The following is an 18294-nucleotide window of genomic DNA, read 5'->3' on the forward strand; positions in this document are numbered from 1 at the left end:
ATGATACAGGTGGACCTTATATTATTTCCACCTGGGTCAAAAGTTCTGTGAAAAATCTAGTGCCTGAATGTTTTACAGACTTCAGTTTCTTTTCAGTTTTACATATCTTCTGGTTGGTTTGTTGTTGCTGTTGCTGTCATCATCGTTGTATACTGTTATGAGCCACATAATGTCCTACTTAGTGCTTGTCCACCAGAATAAATGCTGGTTAATGACAGGTAAGGATGCAGACCAAACCTATCTTCCAGGATGGTATGGTAGGCGATTTGTGTTCTACTTGATAGACATGGACAGGAGAACTTTAGAAATTGATAGCTTTGAATCAAGGGGCCAATAGTGCAGAGAGTCCCTGGGTCCAAATACAGATTGGATTCTACAAGCTTAATGTCTTAACAACAACCAACCAAAGAAACCTTCTATGGAATAGCCATCTTGGAGAGGCAGAAACAGAGAAACAGGAGGCAAAGGAGCTGTTTAACTATTCCTCACCCTTTGTTCCAAACTCTCTCCCATTGCAGGCATCATATGTGCATTTTGCAATCACACATGTACACTTGAGATCAGTGTGATCCGAGTTATGAGATTAATTTAAAAGTTTTGGACTGATAAGGCAAATCACCCCACAGATCTATAGCAATGAAGTGAACCTTGGACTGGTCCATTTTGAGTGACTCTAAAAGTGTGTCAGGAGAGATCAGAATGGTGAGTGAATGTGGTAACATCAGGCTCGACCTTGACCAACTCCCCCTTACAACTGTAGGCTGCAGTACCTTCTGAGAGATACTGCTGCCTTTCTCAGCAGTGGTGGGAGGCAAAGAAATATAGGTGAAGAAATGGTCTTGACCATGCATCCCTTCATTTTCCCTATTTGGCTCTGTCCGTTCTACAGGCACCAGGTGGTTGTCCATAAATGCTTAGTTGTGGAAAGGCAGAGTACAAATTTAAATAAATAAATGCAATTAAACATTAGGTCTACCTATATATCCACATGACCCGGAAGCTGTATGCCGGCTCCTTCGGCCAATAAAGCGAGATGAGTGCTGCAACCCCAGAGTCGGCCACGACTGGACCTAATGGTCAGGGGTCCCTTTACCTTTACCTACCTATATACACACTATTTATTGATAGTCCTAGTATCCATTGCCTCCAGTTTCAGAGGCTTATTTCTGAGTAAATAAGGATCAGATGGCATCAAAGTTAATTCAGCAAAGAGGCCATGACAAAACAGTTGCCTGGTAGAACAACACATTTATTGCTAAATCAGTCTAGAACAGCAGCATAACTAACCACCATAGTTTGGGCACAACACACCCTGTGGTTCGACAGTTAAAGCTCCCCAGTATAGGTTGCAATTGTATGAGACCAGATGGGCTTGAGACTCACTTTTCTTGAAAATGGCCTTTTGAAAGCAATTTGGGATAGAACAGAGTGAAATCTGCCATTCAAAGGGAAGAAGCAAAAGTGAAAATGAAAATATGGATGGTTCCTGGCATAAAGTGATGGGGAGTTGTGTTGGTCTATTTGGAAAAACATCAAACTCTTTATTAGGACCAATCAAAATATTAAAGGGTTATGAGCAAGCTTTCAAGTTCTCCAGGGATGTAGAGAGAAAGAAAATGGAGGGTGTGTGTTGCGAATGTCCCACCGTTTGAAGGTTGTTACAGATGGAGTGTAGGAGGAGTTGGGCAAAACTAATTGGATTAGTTTCTCCTAGGTGCTTCTTTGTTGCTGTGCTACTGAGATAAAGAAGCAATCCTGGCTACTCCCACAATTGTTTGAATATATACAATCTAGCAATTGCTCTGTTTCCAGCAGTAAGCAGAACCCATGGGTCCCTCTCTCGTGGCTTTTAGTGCCTACTCACTGAATGTATCTAATGCAAAGTTTTACTTCTTTGCAACATGTAAGCTAGTCTCAAGTCTGTGCTGATTCGTAGTTGATGGATTTGTTATTTATTTTTTAAATGGCATGTCTTACAGCATATAAAATAGGCGTCATATAGGTATAATAATAATAATATGCTGCTGAAGAGCTGGACATGCTTGGGTCTCAGTTGTTCACTCCTGGGGATTTCAAATTTCTTAAGAGTACTTCCCCAACACAGAGAAGCTGAAATGTGATGCAAGCAATATGCCCTTGAGGGGGAAAGTCTTCAAGAGAAGAGTCTGGAAATGGAATGTTTTGAAAGGCTTTACATTGAATGTTTGAGAGCTCATAAAAACCAGGCAGAAAATAGCAACCCAAGTTCCCTCACAGAAAGAATGCAGAAAGTTATTGAACTTTGCTCATTCACACACTTTGACAGTCCTTGGATTGGATGAGGGGTGATGTGTAGTTCTAATCAGGTCCAATAATCTGGAAATACACAAGATACACATTGTCTACAATGGAGATAAATGAGATGTTGCATTAACATATATTTATTGCTACTGTATTAAGAGAGGGCATTTCTAAAGGCCGTCAAGAAAAAAACTGCTTAAAATGAAGAGCCCATGTTGTATGCAGTAGAATAAATAACTTTCCAAAATAGCAAACTATAGCAATGGCAATGAATGCAGAATCTGATGATGAAGTATTCTCGTAGTTGTGGCCCTAGTAATATTTCTCTCTTCGGAGGTGTCCAGCAACAGATCAAAAGGATAACACCAAATATATAATAGTGTGCCATAAAATAGCACCTTTTAGTGATTGCTAATGAAGTAACTAAAAGAAGTAGAACATTGACTCCAATCTTAAACACTTTTTCTGGGAATAAGCTACATTGACATAAATGAGATTTCTTTTCATCTAATTTGTTTACAGCATTAGACCCGCGACAGTTACTGTATTCTACTATGTAGCAATATATAAATTATATATGCAGTACAAAGTAATAAGAATGACAGTCTCCTACTATTCTTTTAGTCATTAAAAAAGCCTCTTCAGTTTGTTCTCTGGTAGTAGAAATCCATTTATCCATGGCTGTGGCTCTCCCCCAACCCCTAACCCCCATTTTTTGCCCATTAAAAAAAAATCCCCAGGGAGAAATGATGATGAACTGAAGTGTGTAAACAAATTCAAAAATGCAGCCGATGACTTAGAGTACCTTCCTCCTCCGCTCCACTTAACTTGTTAAGGAAACAGCGTTTCGCGTGACCCTTCGTTTGTTAAGTGTCGTCATTCGAAGTGAGGTGCGCGCAGCTCTCCCTGTCCCATCCCCGCGCTCTTTGCACCAAAACAACTCCAGCATTCTAGAATGCGGCAACATCTCATGACGTCACTATCTCAGACTTTTAATCAGCACCAGGACAGCTGCCAGCCTCTGCGTCTCTATCGGCCTTTCAGCTTCTAACAGGGCAGGACTGTGAATGTTTAGTTTTCCCTCTTTGTGCCTGGCAGTTAGTTCTCTTCCAAGTTGCCAGATGCTACGTTTATTCAGCGATGTCCTTGCCTCTTCTAGGCAGCAGAGTGCGCCATCGCCTAGTTAAGTCCTTTGCACGCTGTCGACCAAAATTAGTTAAGCTGGAGTGCAAAGCGAAAGAAAACTGTTACTCCCGTAGGGCAGTATGGCTTCGTTTTAGCAGCTCAAGGGCAAGTTCCGAGAGGCTTTCCTCCTTATTAAGAAAGGCACAATCAGAGTGCTTCCGATTGCGCAGGGGCCCCTAAGGTAAATCTCCCTACTCGCCCCGCACTGGGACATCTTGATTGAGGTGGATTGGGGGGTTATACCTAGAGAGGGGAGAGGATGGATGGATGGATGAGAGAGCAGCAGTCGACTCCTACGTTTGTAGCTGCGAGGAAGGTGCTGAATGTTAAACATAACAATGTCAAAATAAAGGGTCCTTAATCTGACAGCAGACTCGGATTTTTAAAAATGGTTTTAAATGGGTTTAAGGCCACTAGCTCAGATGATGTCAACATCCTTCTTTTCTAACCAGCGGTTCATTGGGAAGACTCGGGTTCCCCCTTCCCCTGACAAAAATTAGGCAAACTGATAAGGGGTGGCATTGACCAAAAGTTCCTTGTTGGACAGTGGAGAGATGTTTCGGTATGGTATAGTGCAATACTAAATAAAAGAAGGAGGTGAGTTCAAACTAACATCACTTTGCCACTCACAAGTGGTAGAAATCAGCCTGCGACTGAAAATCACAGTTGGGGGGAGGGTGACTATCTGAAGTCTTCTCAATGCCTTGGTCATTGTAGGGAGGAGCCCTTTTAAATAATCTCTGTATGACTTCTCTTTCCCTTCCACTCTTTACTAAAAAAATGTTATGGCTCTTTATATCATTTTAACCTTGTCAAATACTCGTCAGTTGGGTGCATCACAATTCGAGCACTGTTGTTTAGGATATGGAAAGGTGGGGTAGGGGAAGAGACGATTATACATTTCCAAAATGCATTGCTCAACGAATCTGAAATGCAAGGAAACCTCCGATACAATGGGAAGAAAATAAGGCGGGGTTCGTTTTTCGACTAGCTGAGTGTTTACAACATTAAGGGAGGTGACTGAAGACGCGATAGAGAACTCTCTCTCTCTCTCTCTCTCTCTCTGTGTGTGTGTGTGTGTGTGATAAAAATGTAATGTCTAAGCGGAGATCTGCCCCTCAGATGGATTGTTAATTCAGATTTGTTACTCCAAACTAACTAACTTCAAACAAACTTACTGAAAACCAGACTTCTTTATTTAATATAATTACTACTACTTCTAATGCAAAAGGCAGATTTCCTCTGTGTGATCTGCAGCTTCTTTACTCCAGCGTTGTTTTAGAGAAGTGGAGGGACTGCTCCGAAGTAAATGGATCACGGATCATTGGGAGTTAAATCCTACTGACATCCATAGGCCTATTTTGAAAGGAGATGGTTTTGGATTTTGCAGCAGAAGCCCATCGCAATTCTTTCACGGGCAAACATCTGGGGCAGAACTGCCATGGGTGTGTTTAGGATTTACCCCTGAGGAAGTGCGTGGGGAATTAGCAGGTTGGCAGCAGATAGATGCAGCGAGAGTGAAAAGGATGCCTGACTAAAATGGCTGTTTTCGCAAGATAGGCCATTTTATTTCTGTGCGATTTTTCTCTTTTCCTGCACCAACCAGCCTCCAGCTGTGCTTGCAGAATCGGGATTTTCTAGTGTTCCGGTTCAGATACCAAGCGGGTAATCCGCTTTCCCGTATTTTAATCCAGATTAAAGAACAGCGTGTCCTAGAGGCACCTGGCCTTCCATTACCTGATAGCTGTTTCGCTGTTGCTGCAGCCTCGCTCAGGCCCCACTCTGGGGCAGTAATTCGAAAACCGAGGCTTTGCGCCAAAAGCTACAGTACCGATTCCAGTCCCAAAAAAAAGGAAATAGACGTGAATGGAAGAGGACTATTTACCAACCGGCAATTTACTCTTACCAACGCGGTATGCTACCATTTATATTGTCCTGCCAATTGGTAGTGAAAATCTGAGTATACCTGGTCCGAAATCCTCCTTACCCTGGTAGCATAGGACCCGCTTATCAAGTGGTTTCATGGACGTAATTTTTTTCTCCTATTAACTCATAATTAGGCGTATTTGAGAGTTAACAGCCACACTTAGATTAAATGTCTGTCCATAACTAGCCTGCTATGTACATACCACTCATTTTCAGGAAAGAGGTGGTATCCTTCCTTGAATATATTGGTAGCTGCACAAGACTTTCACCCCTTCCTTTGTATAAGGAAACTACATTTATTTAATAAATTTTGAAAACATTCTAGATATCCGAATAATCTTTAAAAATCTTGAAAGTCACTCCATATATCATGATGGATACATCATTAAGTTCATTAGGATGTGAATTGCAGCCTACTGTTTTGTGGTAGAGAATACTAGATCGTGAAACCGAGTGCTACAGTCGAGTGTACCTAAATCCACGGAGAGCATTCGTGCCACTGTTTCGTTAATAAATATAAGCTACAGCCAGCGTTACCGGTAAAATTGACTTCAGCACCGTGGACAGCGGTCAGGTTCTGCCCGTTTCCAGTATACAGACAGTGATGGTTTGCCTCCCTTTGTTCACCCGCGGTTTTAGGCCCAGGCTAAACAAAGACAGCCATAAAAATGGATGCTCAAGGGCCACATCACCCACCCACTCTAGCACCGTTCTCTTTACCGAAATGCTCTGCAGATACTGTATAGTACACCACTTTCAAAAAAAGGCAACCACGGGTATCTTAGCTTTCACCCCGCAGACAGAAACCTAGGGATTCTCCAGCTCACCACCATCTCGTGGAGAACAATACTGAGAAACCGAAGTGTCTCCTCGCAGGACCTTCTCTAACTTGACGCAGATTACACGAGATGAATGTATAATCAACAAACATAGCGATGCCATCATATTATCAAATGAATTTATTTTTTATCCGTCGCCTTTACATGATTTAGGCAAGAAGCTCTGGAAAAACAACTGTGAACCTACCTGTGATGGGTAAGAGACATCCCGCCGCACCTTTAATGATAAGGCAAGGGGTCTAGAGGAAATAGGGCGCCCGACACCGCACAAATAGGACTAGCGCCTTAGATGGGAGTAGAAGAATTTGCATTGGCTCGGGGCTTTTCTAACCCTGTCTGTGGGGGAGTCAAACCAGCTCTTCCACGGTGTCTTCAAGCTCCGCTCTTGGCATTCACCGCGTGCCTTAATTGTATGACATTAAATCAAGGTCCGCTGTGAACACGGAGAGGCAAAGCCTCGGATTTGTCACGTTCTCTCTGCAAACAAAATGGCAAGCGACCTTTAAGATGAAAAAAGGCAAAGCAACCCCCGACCTCATCTTCAGCGCACCTCCCCCCACCCCCGCACCCCGCTTTATGCTCCGGGCCTGGCTTTAAATTCGAGGCCGCTTCCTTAGTCCATCTGCCAGTTCCACCAGGCAAGAGTCTGCTTAAAGATTGCCTCGAACGCCACCTAGTTAAGCTGCTCTAGTGTAGCGAGCTCGTTTTCCCCCTCTTTAATTTCTTAAGACCACAGAATGACACGGCTTTGCGCTGATTGCTCCTGAAGAGGAGAGGATTTCGCCTGCCCTCCCCTCTCCCATCACACGAGCCATTCCTGCGCACCAGGGACATTTAAGCATCTCCATCCTTTCTCTGTTAAAGGAGGGTTCTGGATATCTACCCTATATAAACATATATTAGTCGTGTAGCGCGATGTGCGCCAATGAGAGAGGCAGGATGCGTGTCGACTTGCTTTGTAAAGCGGAAAACATTAACTCGAGAGCACCTGCCCATTCCCGGGAGAGTTGGGACAGCCCATCTGGTTTGGCTACAGGGACTGTGCCGTAGGAAGTGGAAGAGGAAAGAGGAGGAGGAAGAGGAGGAGGAAGAGCGAGACAACTCAACAACAGAAACACGGCTACGGTTAGGGCTTGGCAGCGTTTCAACGGGCGTCAAATCCGCAGTGGCTCTGAACTCTGGAGGACTTCTGCAAGGACGCTGGAACAGGCCATCAGTGATCAAAGAAACCAGCCCGAAACCTGGACAGATCGACCTCTGTCCACTGGCGCCTCTGAAGTTTCGCCTGAATGCCTTTCGCTCAGCTGCTGCGACGCTCTACTCAGATCCCAGTGGAAATGGGTGGTTAAAGGACGCGGCTCTCTTCTCCCAAGTCTTCCGTGGCTGGTGGCATCGGACTCCGGAGCAAGCGGGCGGAGGGCAGGTCGTGCCCCGGAGGCCTTCTGCGTCAAAAACCCCCGGTGTCCTAGGAAAGAGAAGCAAAGGCGAAGAGGTTAAGGGGGGGAGGAACCGACGCCTGAACTTTACGGCTGTCCGACGGCCGAAAATGACAAAGGCAGCTGAGGTAGGGGGGAGGTTATGGGGGATTTAAATAAGCAGGAGGGCAACGCAAGAGGAGGAAGGGAGGGTCTGCCCCGTCTGAGGAGGAGAGAGGCTGGAGTTCCCTTCTAGCCAAGCAGCAGGAGCAATCTGGATACAATCCGGATCCACTCGGAACGCAAGCAGCACAGTTCCCACTGCTACTAGGAGCGCGGGATCGGCCCCAATGACAGCCAGCTACAAAGGACGTTGCCGGAGCTCTGCCTCGGACCCAAGCGGCGTTAACCCTTTACTTTCTCCCGGTGCAAAACAAAACAAACCAAACAAACAAAAACACAAACAAAATCAAAACCGAGGGAGGCATCAATCCACCATGTGGGAATCGCAACAAAGCAATGTATTAAGGCGCGCCCGCGCGCAGGCACACGAAAAAAGGTTACCCTTCCCCCCAGTTACACACAACGCCCCCCCCCCTTACTCAAGAAACAGAGGAAAATCCATCGATCGCCTTCAAACCTTCAGCTAGCCTGATCTCGCCGTGTGTCGCGGAAAGGCAGCCGGCGACCTCCTTTCTTTTCTTTCTGTTTATTTTTTTCCGGGGGAACTTGGTTCGGAGCGGTCCGGTGTGCGTGTGCGCGCCCCTCGCTCGCTGCTCCAGAATTAGGGATTAATGGCTCTCCAGCCAAACAAATAAGGCATCTGCCTCCCGTACAAGAGGATTACACGGGGCTGCTGACGTCACCAGGCAGGCAGATGTTGGCTCCCAAAGTCCTGATCATCTCCCCGTGTCCTTGAAAGCAGCCCCTGCGCTCAGCCAGCAGCGAGTTCGAGCCCCAGCCGGAGCTCCAGCCCCCGCCCCCGGCTGCCTGGGGGTCTGCTGGGACCAAAAGCCCGACTTAAGTCCCCGCGAAGAGCACCTCCCGCTTCGCCCTTCTTCGCGGTCCACCTTTTCCCCGGGCTGAAAGCCTCTCTGACGCCGCCTCAGTTTCGACCTGGCTTCGCTGTGACAGCCCCATCCGGCGCCCAATCTCTGCCCAAAGGAGAGGCTGGACCTCCCCTCGCGGCCTCCATCCGGCCCGGAGGATAAGAGGACACCCTGCTTACCACAGAGCACAGATCCTGCCCACCCCCTCACCCGCAGCCCTGCTCCGGTTGCCACAGAGTGTCCTCATTTACCAGCAACAGAAGGCTGTCTCGAGCTCCCAGCCTCTCTTGCCCCCACCCCTTCCATGAAATGAGAACAGATTTGCTTTAAATACTCCAGGCGCAGGAGAGAGGAGGCGGGGGGAGGGGCAGGGAGGGTTGATCGCAGCTAAGCCTGCATTATATAAAATCCAGAGTCCTTCCTCATCTCAACGAGGAGAAGGGGGGGGGGGAGCGGCGGGGGGAGGGGGAAGAGAGGAAGAGTTTTGCCCAGTAATTAATGCAACTGCTGTAGATTCTCTAGATTACTGCGGAAGGATTATAGGACGTTCTTCTCCTCTGTGTACCAGCAAGCTGGTGGAACAAACTTGGAATTGGGTGAATCCATACATGCAGGCACACGCATCTCAGCAGACGAGTAGGGTTTTTTGTTTTTGTTTTTTCATTCTTTGGCAAAATGAGAACCCAGAGCACCCAAACATCAGCATTTAGCCACATATTGTTTTAGCATCCATGGTGTGTCTCACAATTCCCAACACTTCTTAGCGAGGATGATACAGAAGTACGAGGTGTAATAATAAAATCAGAGACCTCACCCCTAAGGTCATTTGGTTGTCAGGCAGTCGGCTGACTTCCCAAGAGCTGACACGCACGCAGTAGTTAAGGTGGTACAGGGTTGTCTGTCTGTAACCGCCCACAGAGGAAGGACCGATGCTGAGGGCGAGCGCCTCGGAGGCGCAATCCACAAACCTCTCGCTCCGTAGACTTGCGTGACACTGCGCCAGAGTCAATGCGGGCGGCCTGGTGGATTGTCAACACCCAAGTAAATCCTCCAAAGTTTTGGGCCAAGTTCCTTCAACTGCTTATTCCAGAGGAGGTCAGAGATGCAGCCCTCCTTTCGCAAATCACCCCCCCCCCCAAAAAAGCGGGGGTGGGAGGCGAAACCATCTACTGTATTAGCTTTCAGGAATCCAGGAAAGAACAGCAGTGTCCTTTGTGGCTGCGGTGCTGACACAGTCAAGATAAGGAGTCGCTCTGCTGCTGAGAGATGGAAATGGCAGCCTGTCTCTTTTGCCTCTCTTGAAGGTCTTGCACCCTTAGCTCGTGTGACAAATAGCCAGAGAGAGAGAAAGACTTGGATGGAAACTTCGGGGTTTGGTGTCGTTTCATTGTGAGGGTTTTAGAAGGCCTGAGAAGGCTTTAAAAGCCTGATTTGAACCGAAGAGTAACGCTTTTTGCCTTCAAGCCACGACTGTTGCTTTGCTTTCCTCTAAAGTCGATGACTCATCAGCTCAGTCTCTCCGAATCAAACAATGGTTTCAATCACTCCAGTCCGACAACTAGGCAAAACTCGACCTTCGTGTCCCTTGTGTCATGAGAAGAGCAGATCGCCAATACAGAAGGCGGGGGGAGGGGAGCGAGGCTGCCTTTCGTCTTGCGCTCTATAGATCGTTCCTGTGTTATCTTTGTCTGTCAGTGTGGCATTTAATTTTTCCAATCGGGGAAGTTGGCCGCTGATAAAATCAATTTAATTTATACCAGTGTCACTCAGCTAATGGAAGAACTGAACTGTATCTTTTCTTTTGTCTTAGAATTCGAAAGGATACAGAAACACACACACACAAGCGCTTTCTCTGGCTGGTGACAAAAAAAAATGTGTGCGGTTTTGTAACTGCTTAAGAATGGTCTTTGACGGCTTAGTCTGCAGTGGGGCAAGGCAGAGGTGCTTCTGCACGGTTTGACACATTATACAACTGTATGAGATGGGTTGGGGGGGGGGACGAAGACACGCAGCACAGACGTTCAAGAATGGCAGTTCCACCAAATGCCTGCTTGGAATGATGGCCTCCAGAACGATAATATTGATATTATTATTCCATCGAGATAATCCTACTTTAATATCCGTTCGCTGTCCATGGTTTTGATCTCTATGAGGAGCGACAGAAAGGGGTCCATTTTAACGCATGCACATCGCTTTGCTTTCCACAGTTTCGATTTATTTATTTATTGTTTTGTTTTAGCAGGCTGTCATAAGGCGAATTTTTTTTAATGCTACATTTCTCCCTGATAAATTATTGTTTTCTTAACAATAACATTGACATTAAAAGGAAAGGTTTCATATAATAAATACTGTCTTAGCCAACAGAAAGTGAATACTTTTTTAAAAAAGTTATCATGGGCGTTCCTGTTGTTTTAGTAAAGCTGTAGATTACAGTACGGATTTCAGCAGGATGTAGGGAGTGTAGAGACAGAGACGCACAGAGATTCATTGGTTGGTCAACGGAAACCACTTTTCTGCTTCTTGGCTATACGAAACACTGGTGCACCAATGTCTAACAATTATACACGACTTCGATACGAATATAAATAGAATACGTAAAAAAAGGCAGTAACAGAACTGAAAAGAATTATCGATTCTGGAGAAGTGGAGCCTTTTAAAAAAATATTTTAAAAATTGCTACAAGAAATTAAACAACCCAAAGCATTTTAAGCAAAAAATATATGCACACAGATTTCGATCTTAATAAATCACTTATTTCTGCCAGGATTTCTACAACTTTACGAAACCGGAACGACAATCTTCCGGATGGTCATTATTTCCGCACAGCAGAATATCTCCTTTTTTGCAATATCTTTCGAGTCCGTAACAATTAACTGAAAGCAGCAGCAGCAGCATCAACAACAAACCCGTTTCTTTATGCACGGACTGTGTGCCATTTATTGGCTCTAAGCGTTCAGCCTCCTACTGAAAATGAAAAACGGCACACAGCGGTGAACTGTTGCGATCAAAATTCCCCCACACCAGGCGGAGCGCAACGTCTGAAAAAGGAAAAGCATCTTATTCTGCCCCCCCCCCCGCGCCCTCCTACTATAGGACGATGCTTTCTCTAAGTTAGCTCCCAGTCTGCCCTAGGAAACTGTGGTCTTCCGCTTGGGTGATATGGGGCGAGACTCAACCCGAGACTCTTTCCCCATGAACAGGACAGATGGCTGCCTCGCAGCCCCGCTCGTCTCCAAGGCGGGCCGGCTGACTTTTGCGCATGGGTCACCATCGTGGAAGAAGCAGGGCCGGCTCCGAGGCATGCATGGGCGTCTTCCGCACTGACAGGAGGAGGAAGAGAACCAGAGGGCGAGATTTGCAGCTCTCCAGCGAGCGAGGGGCTCCTTTCAAAGGACCAGTGGGGCTTAGGAGAGGGATGCCTCTTCTCTCATTCTCCTCCCTCCTTCCTTCCCTCCCAGAAAAGCCCGGCCTCAGCACAATGGCCCCTCGCCATTTTCCCCGGGCATCACAGCACAAAGCCGCGGCGCGCAGCTTCAGCACCACACAAAGGAAGGCCCGTCGGAAGGCTTTCACGCTGCCCTTCCGCCAGCACCGCCACCTTGGAAATTGTTCCCACGGAGAGAGAGATCCCGGGGACGCGCGCGCCCACACCAGTGTGGGCGAGCGGGGAGGGGGCACCGACCGAGGCGGCCATTGATCTGCCTGGGTTTTAGGGGAACCTCTCACCAAAGCGGCAGAGAGAAAGAGAAAGCGGTGGTGGGAGGGGGTCCTGAAGGCAGGCCAGCCCCGTGCAAAAGCAAGCAAGCAAACATGCAAACAAAAACACGCATTATTACTGTTACGATTTTGAATGGTGGCGTCCCAACCGAAAGCTGAACCGCTCCCTCTGCGCACCCAAGCCGGCAGGTCTCTCCAAGCAGCCGCGCACCACTCGGCTCAGCAAGCGCCTCTGAGCGCCCACCGATCGGGCAGCAGCCGGTGGTTTTCCGCCCGCCTCCACCGACGCCCCCACCCCACCCTGTCGGGTTATAATCTCCTCAGGCAAACCTCGATTTGCCCATCTGCTGCTCGGCCCCAGACGGCACGTGAGGGGGCTCACTCTGCCGCCGCCCCGCCCCACAACTCGCGGGCCGCGACTCTCGGGCCTTTCCTGCAGCCACCGCTGCCGCCCCCCCTGTCTTCCCGTTGAAATTGTCTCCCGGCCGGCGAGGCAACCCCCAAAGCCCCGCGACGGCCCGGGTTGTGCCAGCGACGCCTCTTGCAGCGGTACTTACGGCAGTCAGTCAGTCAGGCAGGCTAGGTGGGAGAGGGAGAGGGAGAGAGAGGGAGCCGTTGGTAGTCCCAGGCGCTAGAGGACGAGGTCTGCAGAAAAAGGGCCTGTCCGGCACCTTTGGCCGGGAAGATGCACGTCGCTGTCCGCTTGACATCCAGCCGGGAAGCGGAGCCTGCTCGCCTCCCCGGCTGCCTCCCCGGCTTGTTGGCTGCGCTGCTGCTGCTGCAGCGCCGCCTCGCTGCTCGCCCCCTCCCTCGCCCCCTCCTTCCTCTGGCGCGCACCCGGCGTCCCTCATTCCTCTCCGCTTCCAATAGAGGGCAGGTCGCTTCCTGCATCCTAATCAGCGGCATCAGGCCTCGGTTCCCACTTCGCAGGCACCTCTTTAGCAACCCCACGGGGGCTGCTGCAAGCACAAAAGAGCAGCTCTGGCCGCTGCCTCCAAGATGTGTTACATGGCCGCGGCCTGTCCTCCACGCGGGTCGCTTTCCAGCACCGCTACCACCCTCTCCTTCTCCCTCCCTCCCTTCCCATCTCTCTTTGGCATAATGAAATCATGGGTGTCTGCCTCCCCCTCTGAAAAAGATCACGTCAAGTTGGAGTGGTCGGAAAATTGATCGTTATGCGCGCGCGCGCAGGCAAGAGATGCGTGTAAACTGCTGAGCGCCCCCCCTCTCCACCTCGGACCTCCCTCACCCTACCCCGCATGCTCCCCGCATCCCGCAAAGGTCACACAACCCTACAATCCGCACAATTACTTTCCCGTACAGTCCGGAAAGCAACAAAATCTCTCCGAAAGGATTACAGGCATTTTCCAAAGGGGGGAAAGGAAAAAAAGATAGAGGACTTTAATCTTAAATAGAAGGGATGCGTGTTTGTCAACAAGATATTAGATTCCGAACAAATATCCAGGATTATAAATATATTTATTTAATCTAGTCACCCACAAACGTAGCATTGCAATCAAACAGCGGAGCTCAGCTTTTGAGATTTATGTCTTGCACATTCATGCAGAGCCCCATGCAGTCTTTATATTTCAATCGCTTAAGGAGGTTGCTGTTGTTGTTTTAAAAAATTGCGCTCTGTACCTTTTAAAGGAAAACACGCATATGTACATAATGAGGTGGATGTTTTCCCCTTTAAAAACATTAATCTCTTATTTATTGAGAACCACAGACATTTACTGAACGAGTACGTTTTAGTCAAATATAAGGGGATTGTTTTGTTGTTATTATTAAAAAGGCAAGACTGATGTACAGTATTGAGCCATAGTAACACACACACAAGCAGAAAAGACACGTGCACTCAAGGCAGAGGTAAGGGCGCCTTGCGCAGCGCGCCTAGGCACAGCCCCCCTCCTCCCGCCCGCCGGCCTTTCGGAACTGGAAGCTCTTTCCTTTGCGGATTATTCCCCCCCAATGCCGATTGACCGCCTGCCTTGCTAATGTGGAGGCAGGGAACTCCGGGGCGGGAGAGTCTTCTGTCAACAGGCAGGGAAATGAGATGCTAAAAAGACTCCGGTGTAGTTCCTAGGGCATCGAGGAGCTTCCTGAAGCGGGCTGGCCTTGGGGCGGGGAGAGACAAGGAAAGAAGGAGCTCTGGGGCTGTCAATGTTTCCAAAGCAAACCTTCTCTCTGTTAATAACGCGCATGACCCTAAGAAAGGGCAGTGCATGCCTTTCCTCCCAGGCTGGTCCATTGCGTAGGATAGGTCACCAGGGAGATGTCTCTCTCCCCCCACACATTGGGAGGGGTGTCTCTAAGCCTTGGTTATATAAAGTTTCCCCCTTGGTGCTTTCTTTGCCGCCACCCCTCCCGTCAGCAGATTCCAACTGTCCTAGCTCAAATGGGTCCTAATCCGACTCTAGGGGAGATTAAAGAGCCAGAGATAGCTGTATTTAGGATTACCAAAACGAAATGAAGGAATCTAATCCTCCACCTCTCTCTCCCCCCCTTCTCTCCCCCCCCCCGCACACGTATTTTCTAGTTTTAGTCATGATTTCTCTCTGTCTTTCTCTCTCAGACCTCATGTTACCTTTGGGTGTTTTTAAATAAACGACATGAAATACGTGGAAGGAAGGGAGACGCGGCTAGACGGATCTCGAATGGCGCTTATGCTTATGGCTTTGTGGAAATTCACTGGGTCAAGCCATGCCTGAAGGCAACTGAAGGTGATGGGTTAAGAAGGGACGGGTCGCCAGGTGCCCGTGGATCTCCGAGGGGAGATTACAGTTTCTTCGAGTTCTTCGCCACGTGGTAGAAACTGGTTAATAGCGAGCATCCAGCTGTCCGGACTACCTAAGGCCTAACGGAAAGATACGAGGAAAGTGGAAGCGATCGTATCTACTATTAAAAACACTTGGCGTGTAGGAAATGGTTCCGTTCTGATAGCAATTCACAGCCCTTTCCGGAGATGCTGGGCCAAATAAATTAAAATAAAATGGAATTAATATTAGGGGCTTGCATTTATTCCTCCTTCAAACAAAGGAGAAGAATATTCACTCAGAATGGTACATCCAGATCGAATGGGTTTTTTTATGGTGTGGGGGACAGAAGTGTGCAGTGTCAGAGACCAAGTTGGTTGTGTGTGTTGTGGAGGAAATAGTTGGAATAGTGTTGAAAAATTCTGCCTGGAGATTAGGACTCCTTTTTGGCTGTCAATAATCTCTTCGTGGAATCAGTAGCGAAGCCTCCCATGAATTCTACGGTTTCTGGATCTGCAGCAGTGGTGTAGTGGAACATTTCATTTTAGAGCAGGGGCTGTGACGTAATCTCCTGGAGCGATTGCTTCGTCTCTTGTAGTGATGATGTCATCTCTTGAGATGATGATGCCATCTCCCCGGGCAATTTCCCGCGCCCCAAGAAGCTAAGCGGAGGAAGAGGCTGGTTACGTTGGCGTAGCTGCGGGTTAAAGGTTAAACTGCCCCTCTAATTTTGAAACATCTCAAAAAAGAAAGAAGTCCTTTTTATTATGACCAAGCTTTTGAGTTCTCCAGAGCTCCTCATTAGGCTGTGTTAAACCAAGTGGGAGTGAGATTAAAACCTGACTTGGTCTTGATACCACACTGTCTGCACTGGTCATAGTTGGTAACGGTTTGTCTAGGGCGCGGCTATGGGGACTTTACTGTGGGGACACGAAGAGCGCCTGCACTCCAGAATTTGCCGCTGACTGTGAGCTGCCCCACTTTGAATTCCAGGCCAGCTCCATTGTTTATAGTTCCTAGCTGCACTGCAACCCAGCCTACGTGACCGGTGGTGGGGATTTGAACGAGTTTCGCGTCCCCTTATTCCGAGGCAGCGCCTATAGCTCAATGCCTGCTACAACCAGCGAGGCATTTCTCCGGACAGGGCCGCGCTAGGGGGCGGGAGAAGAGCGCTCGGAGTCCAAGGTGTTCTTTGTGATGTCGTCACAAGGGATATTAGCATATCAATAGGGGAGAGGGAGAACTACGCGCGGGGGAGTGAGTGGACGCCTTGGCCCTCCCTCTTCCCTTCCTTAGCTTTGCGGTGGATCTCCAAGCCATCCAATCCTAGGCTAGGCTAAAAGTGCAAAGAAAGGCAACCAACGTGTGTGGACCACCAGCTCCATCCCTTTGTCTCCCCAGCCCATTCGGCGGACAGAAACCATAAGCACCCCAGTCTCTTCCCGCACTCGGGTCCCCAAGGCACCCTGAGACACCCCAATCCCCACCGCACACTTTAAAGGACACCCACCCAAAGATTGGGAAGAACTGTAGTTTCTTAAGGGTGCTGGGAATTGTAGATCTCCCAGGAGCAAACTACAGTTCGCAAGTTGGGAGGGAGGATGTGCGTTTCAGTTATCCCTTGGCGGCTTTAGGAAAACCTCGGGTTTTCACCTGTAAAATGGGAACAATGCTGATAGACCTTACTGAGCGGCTGAAAAACACTCAACACCCAATGAGCCTCTCAGGCGGCGGGGTGGGCAGAAAGAAACGTTCACATTGCTTAATTTCCTTCACTTCGCTTTTCCTGTGTCTGGGAAGTTTGGAAGATCATTAATGACCCCATCTCGAGGATTGGAAATAGCAACAGCGGCAGTGATATTATTTCGAGTAGTTTGATCAAAACTTGGGCAACGCTCGTGGGCCGAAGTCGAAGCGCTTTTGAGATCAATTCGATTTGATGCGAGAGTGAAGCTCGTGTCCGCCTCCCCTTGAAATCCATTGGACTGAAATGTGCTGGCCTTTGGTGCTATTTCCCTGATCTCTGCACCCTTTTGCGATCCTCTACACGCTTAACACCCCTTGGACTCAAAAGGTCTCACTTCTGAGATGACACGTCTAGCATTGCACGGCCAGTGTTTGTTGTCGCTCTCAGACGTCACCAAACTGGCTTTTCCTCTCTCTCTCTCTCTCTTCTCTCCCTGACTCGACCTTGTCGACTTCTCCCTCGCGATCGCTTTTCTCTCCGCCTACCTTCAGCCTCCCGTCTTGGTCCCAGATCCACGCCAAACGGATGTAAACGTTATGGCAATGGGGGTGGGGGTGGGATAAACTGAAAAAGGAGAAATTGCTGTTGAGTGATACAGCTGTTACGAAATCTCACACAAATAAACGGCGCGCCCTGCCTTTTCCAACCACTTTCAAAAAGAAAAGAACGGGGGGGGGGAGGGAAGAAAGATATGAACTCGAGGATTTAAAACCCAGCCTGGAGTCGCTCACAAACGGGTGCACATTCTGAGTGGACGCGTGTTTCTGTGCTCAGTACAGTAATACCACGCTCGCCTCTGGCTACCGAGCTGGAGACGAAGCGCCACTTAGGTTGCAATCTAGGCAGTGAGTCCCATTGAACTGAATGGGGCTTACTTCTAACAGGAAACGTATCAGCTTCCATAAAAGCAGGTCCGAATCAAGGCACGTGGTTTGAACCTGCTGGGTCAACCAAGGGAGAGTTTCGGAAGGCTGCCCTATGAACTGGGAGTAAATCTGATTGAAATCAACGGGACTTACTGCGGAGTAAATAAGAGAGCGGAGCAGGTGTCGTTGTTGCTTTAACTGCCTGCCGCAGAATAACTCTTTGCTTTTCTTCCTTTTTGGGGGAAAAAGAAATGAGAAGTCAGGTTTTGCCTTGCCAGATTAAAAAAAAAACCCGAATGAGTGAGTAAAGTTTACGATTAAAATAATGGTCTCTAGTGGTCTCTCTCCCCTGTGGTCTTCAAAACACACGCGCGCACCAGCTAGGCAAAGTAAACTCTTGTTCCAAGTTGCTAGTGCTGTCGATGGAAATGAGGTGGTCAAGAAGAAACAGTGGCGAAGGCCTCGGCTTTGCCTCCCTCCCAACGAAGCATTAGAGAGGCCCTTTTGTGGCTGC

General features: G+C 48.4%; 1 long non-coding RNA gene across 1 annotated transcript; it reads right to left on the bottom strand.

The window, feature by feature from the left end:
- Positions 1 to 13871: 13871 nt before the first annotated feature.
- On the bottom strand, positions 13872 to 18100 carry LOC310849015. The gene is made up of 2 exons (XR_014566736.1): positions 14999 to 18100; positions 13872 to 14052 (listed from the first exon to the last, which is right to left on the bottom strand). It is a non-coding gene; the product is annotated as an uncharacterized lncRNA (long non-coding RNA).
- Between the last annotated feature and the right edge of the window lie 194 nt (positions 18101 to 18294).

The sequence above is a fragment of the Podarcis gaigeae genome (assembly GCF_964106915.1).
Source record: "Podarcis gaigeae genome assembly, chromosome: 7".
Lineage (NCBI taxonomy): Eukaryota > Metazoa > Chordata > Lepidosauria > Squamata > Lacertidae > Podarcis > Podarcis gaigeae.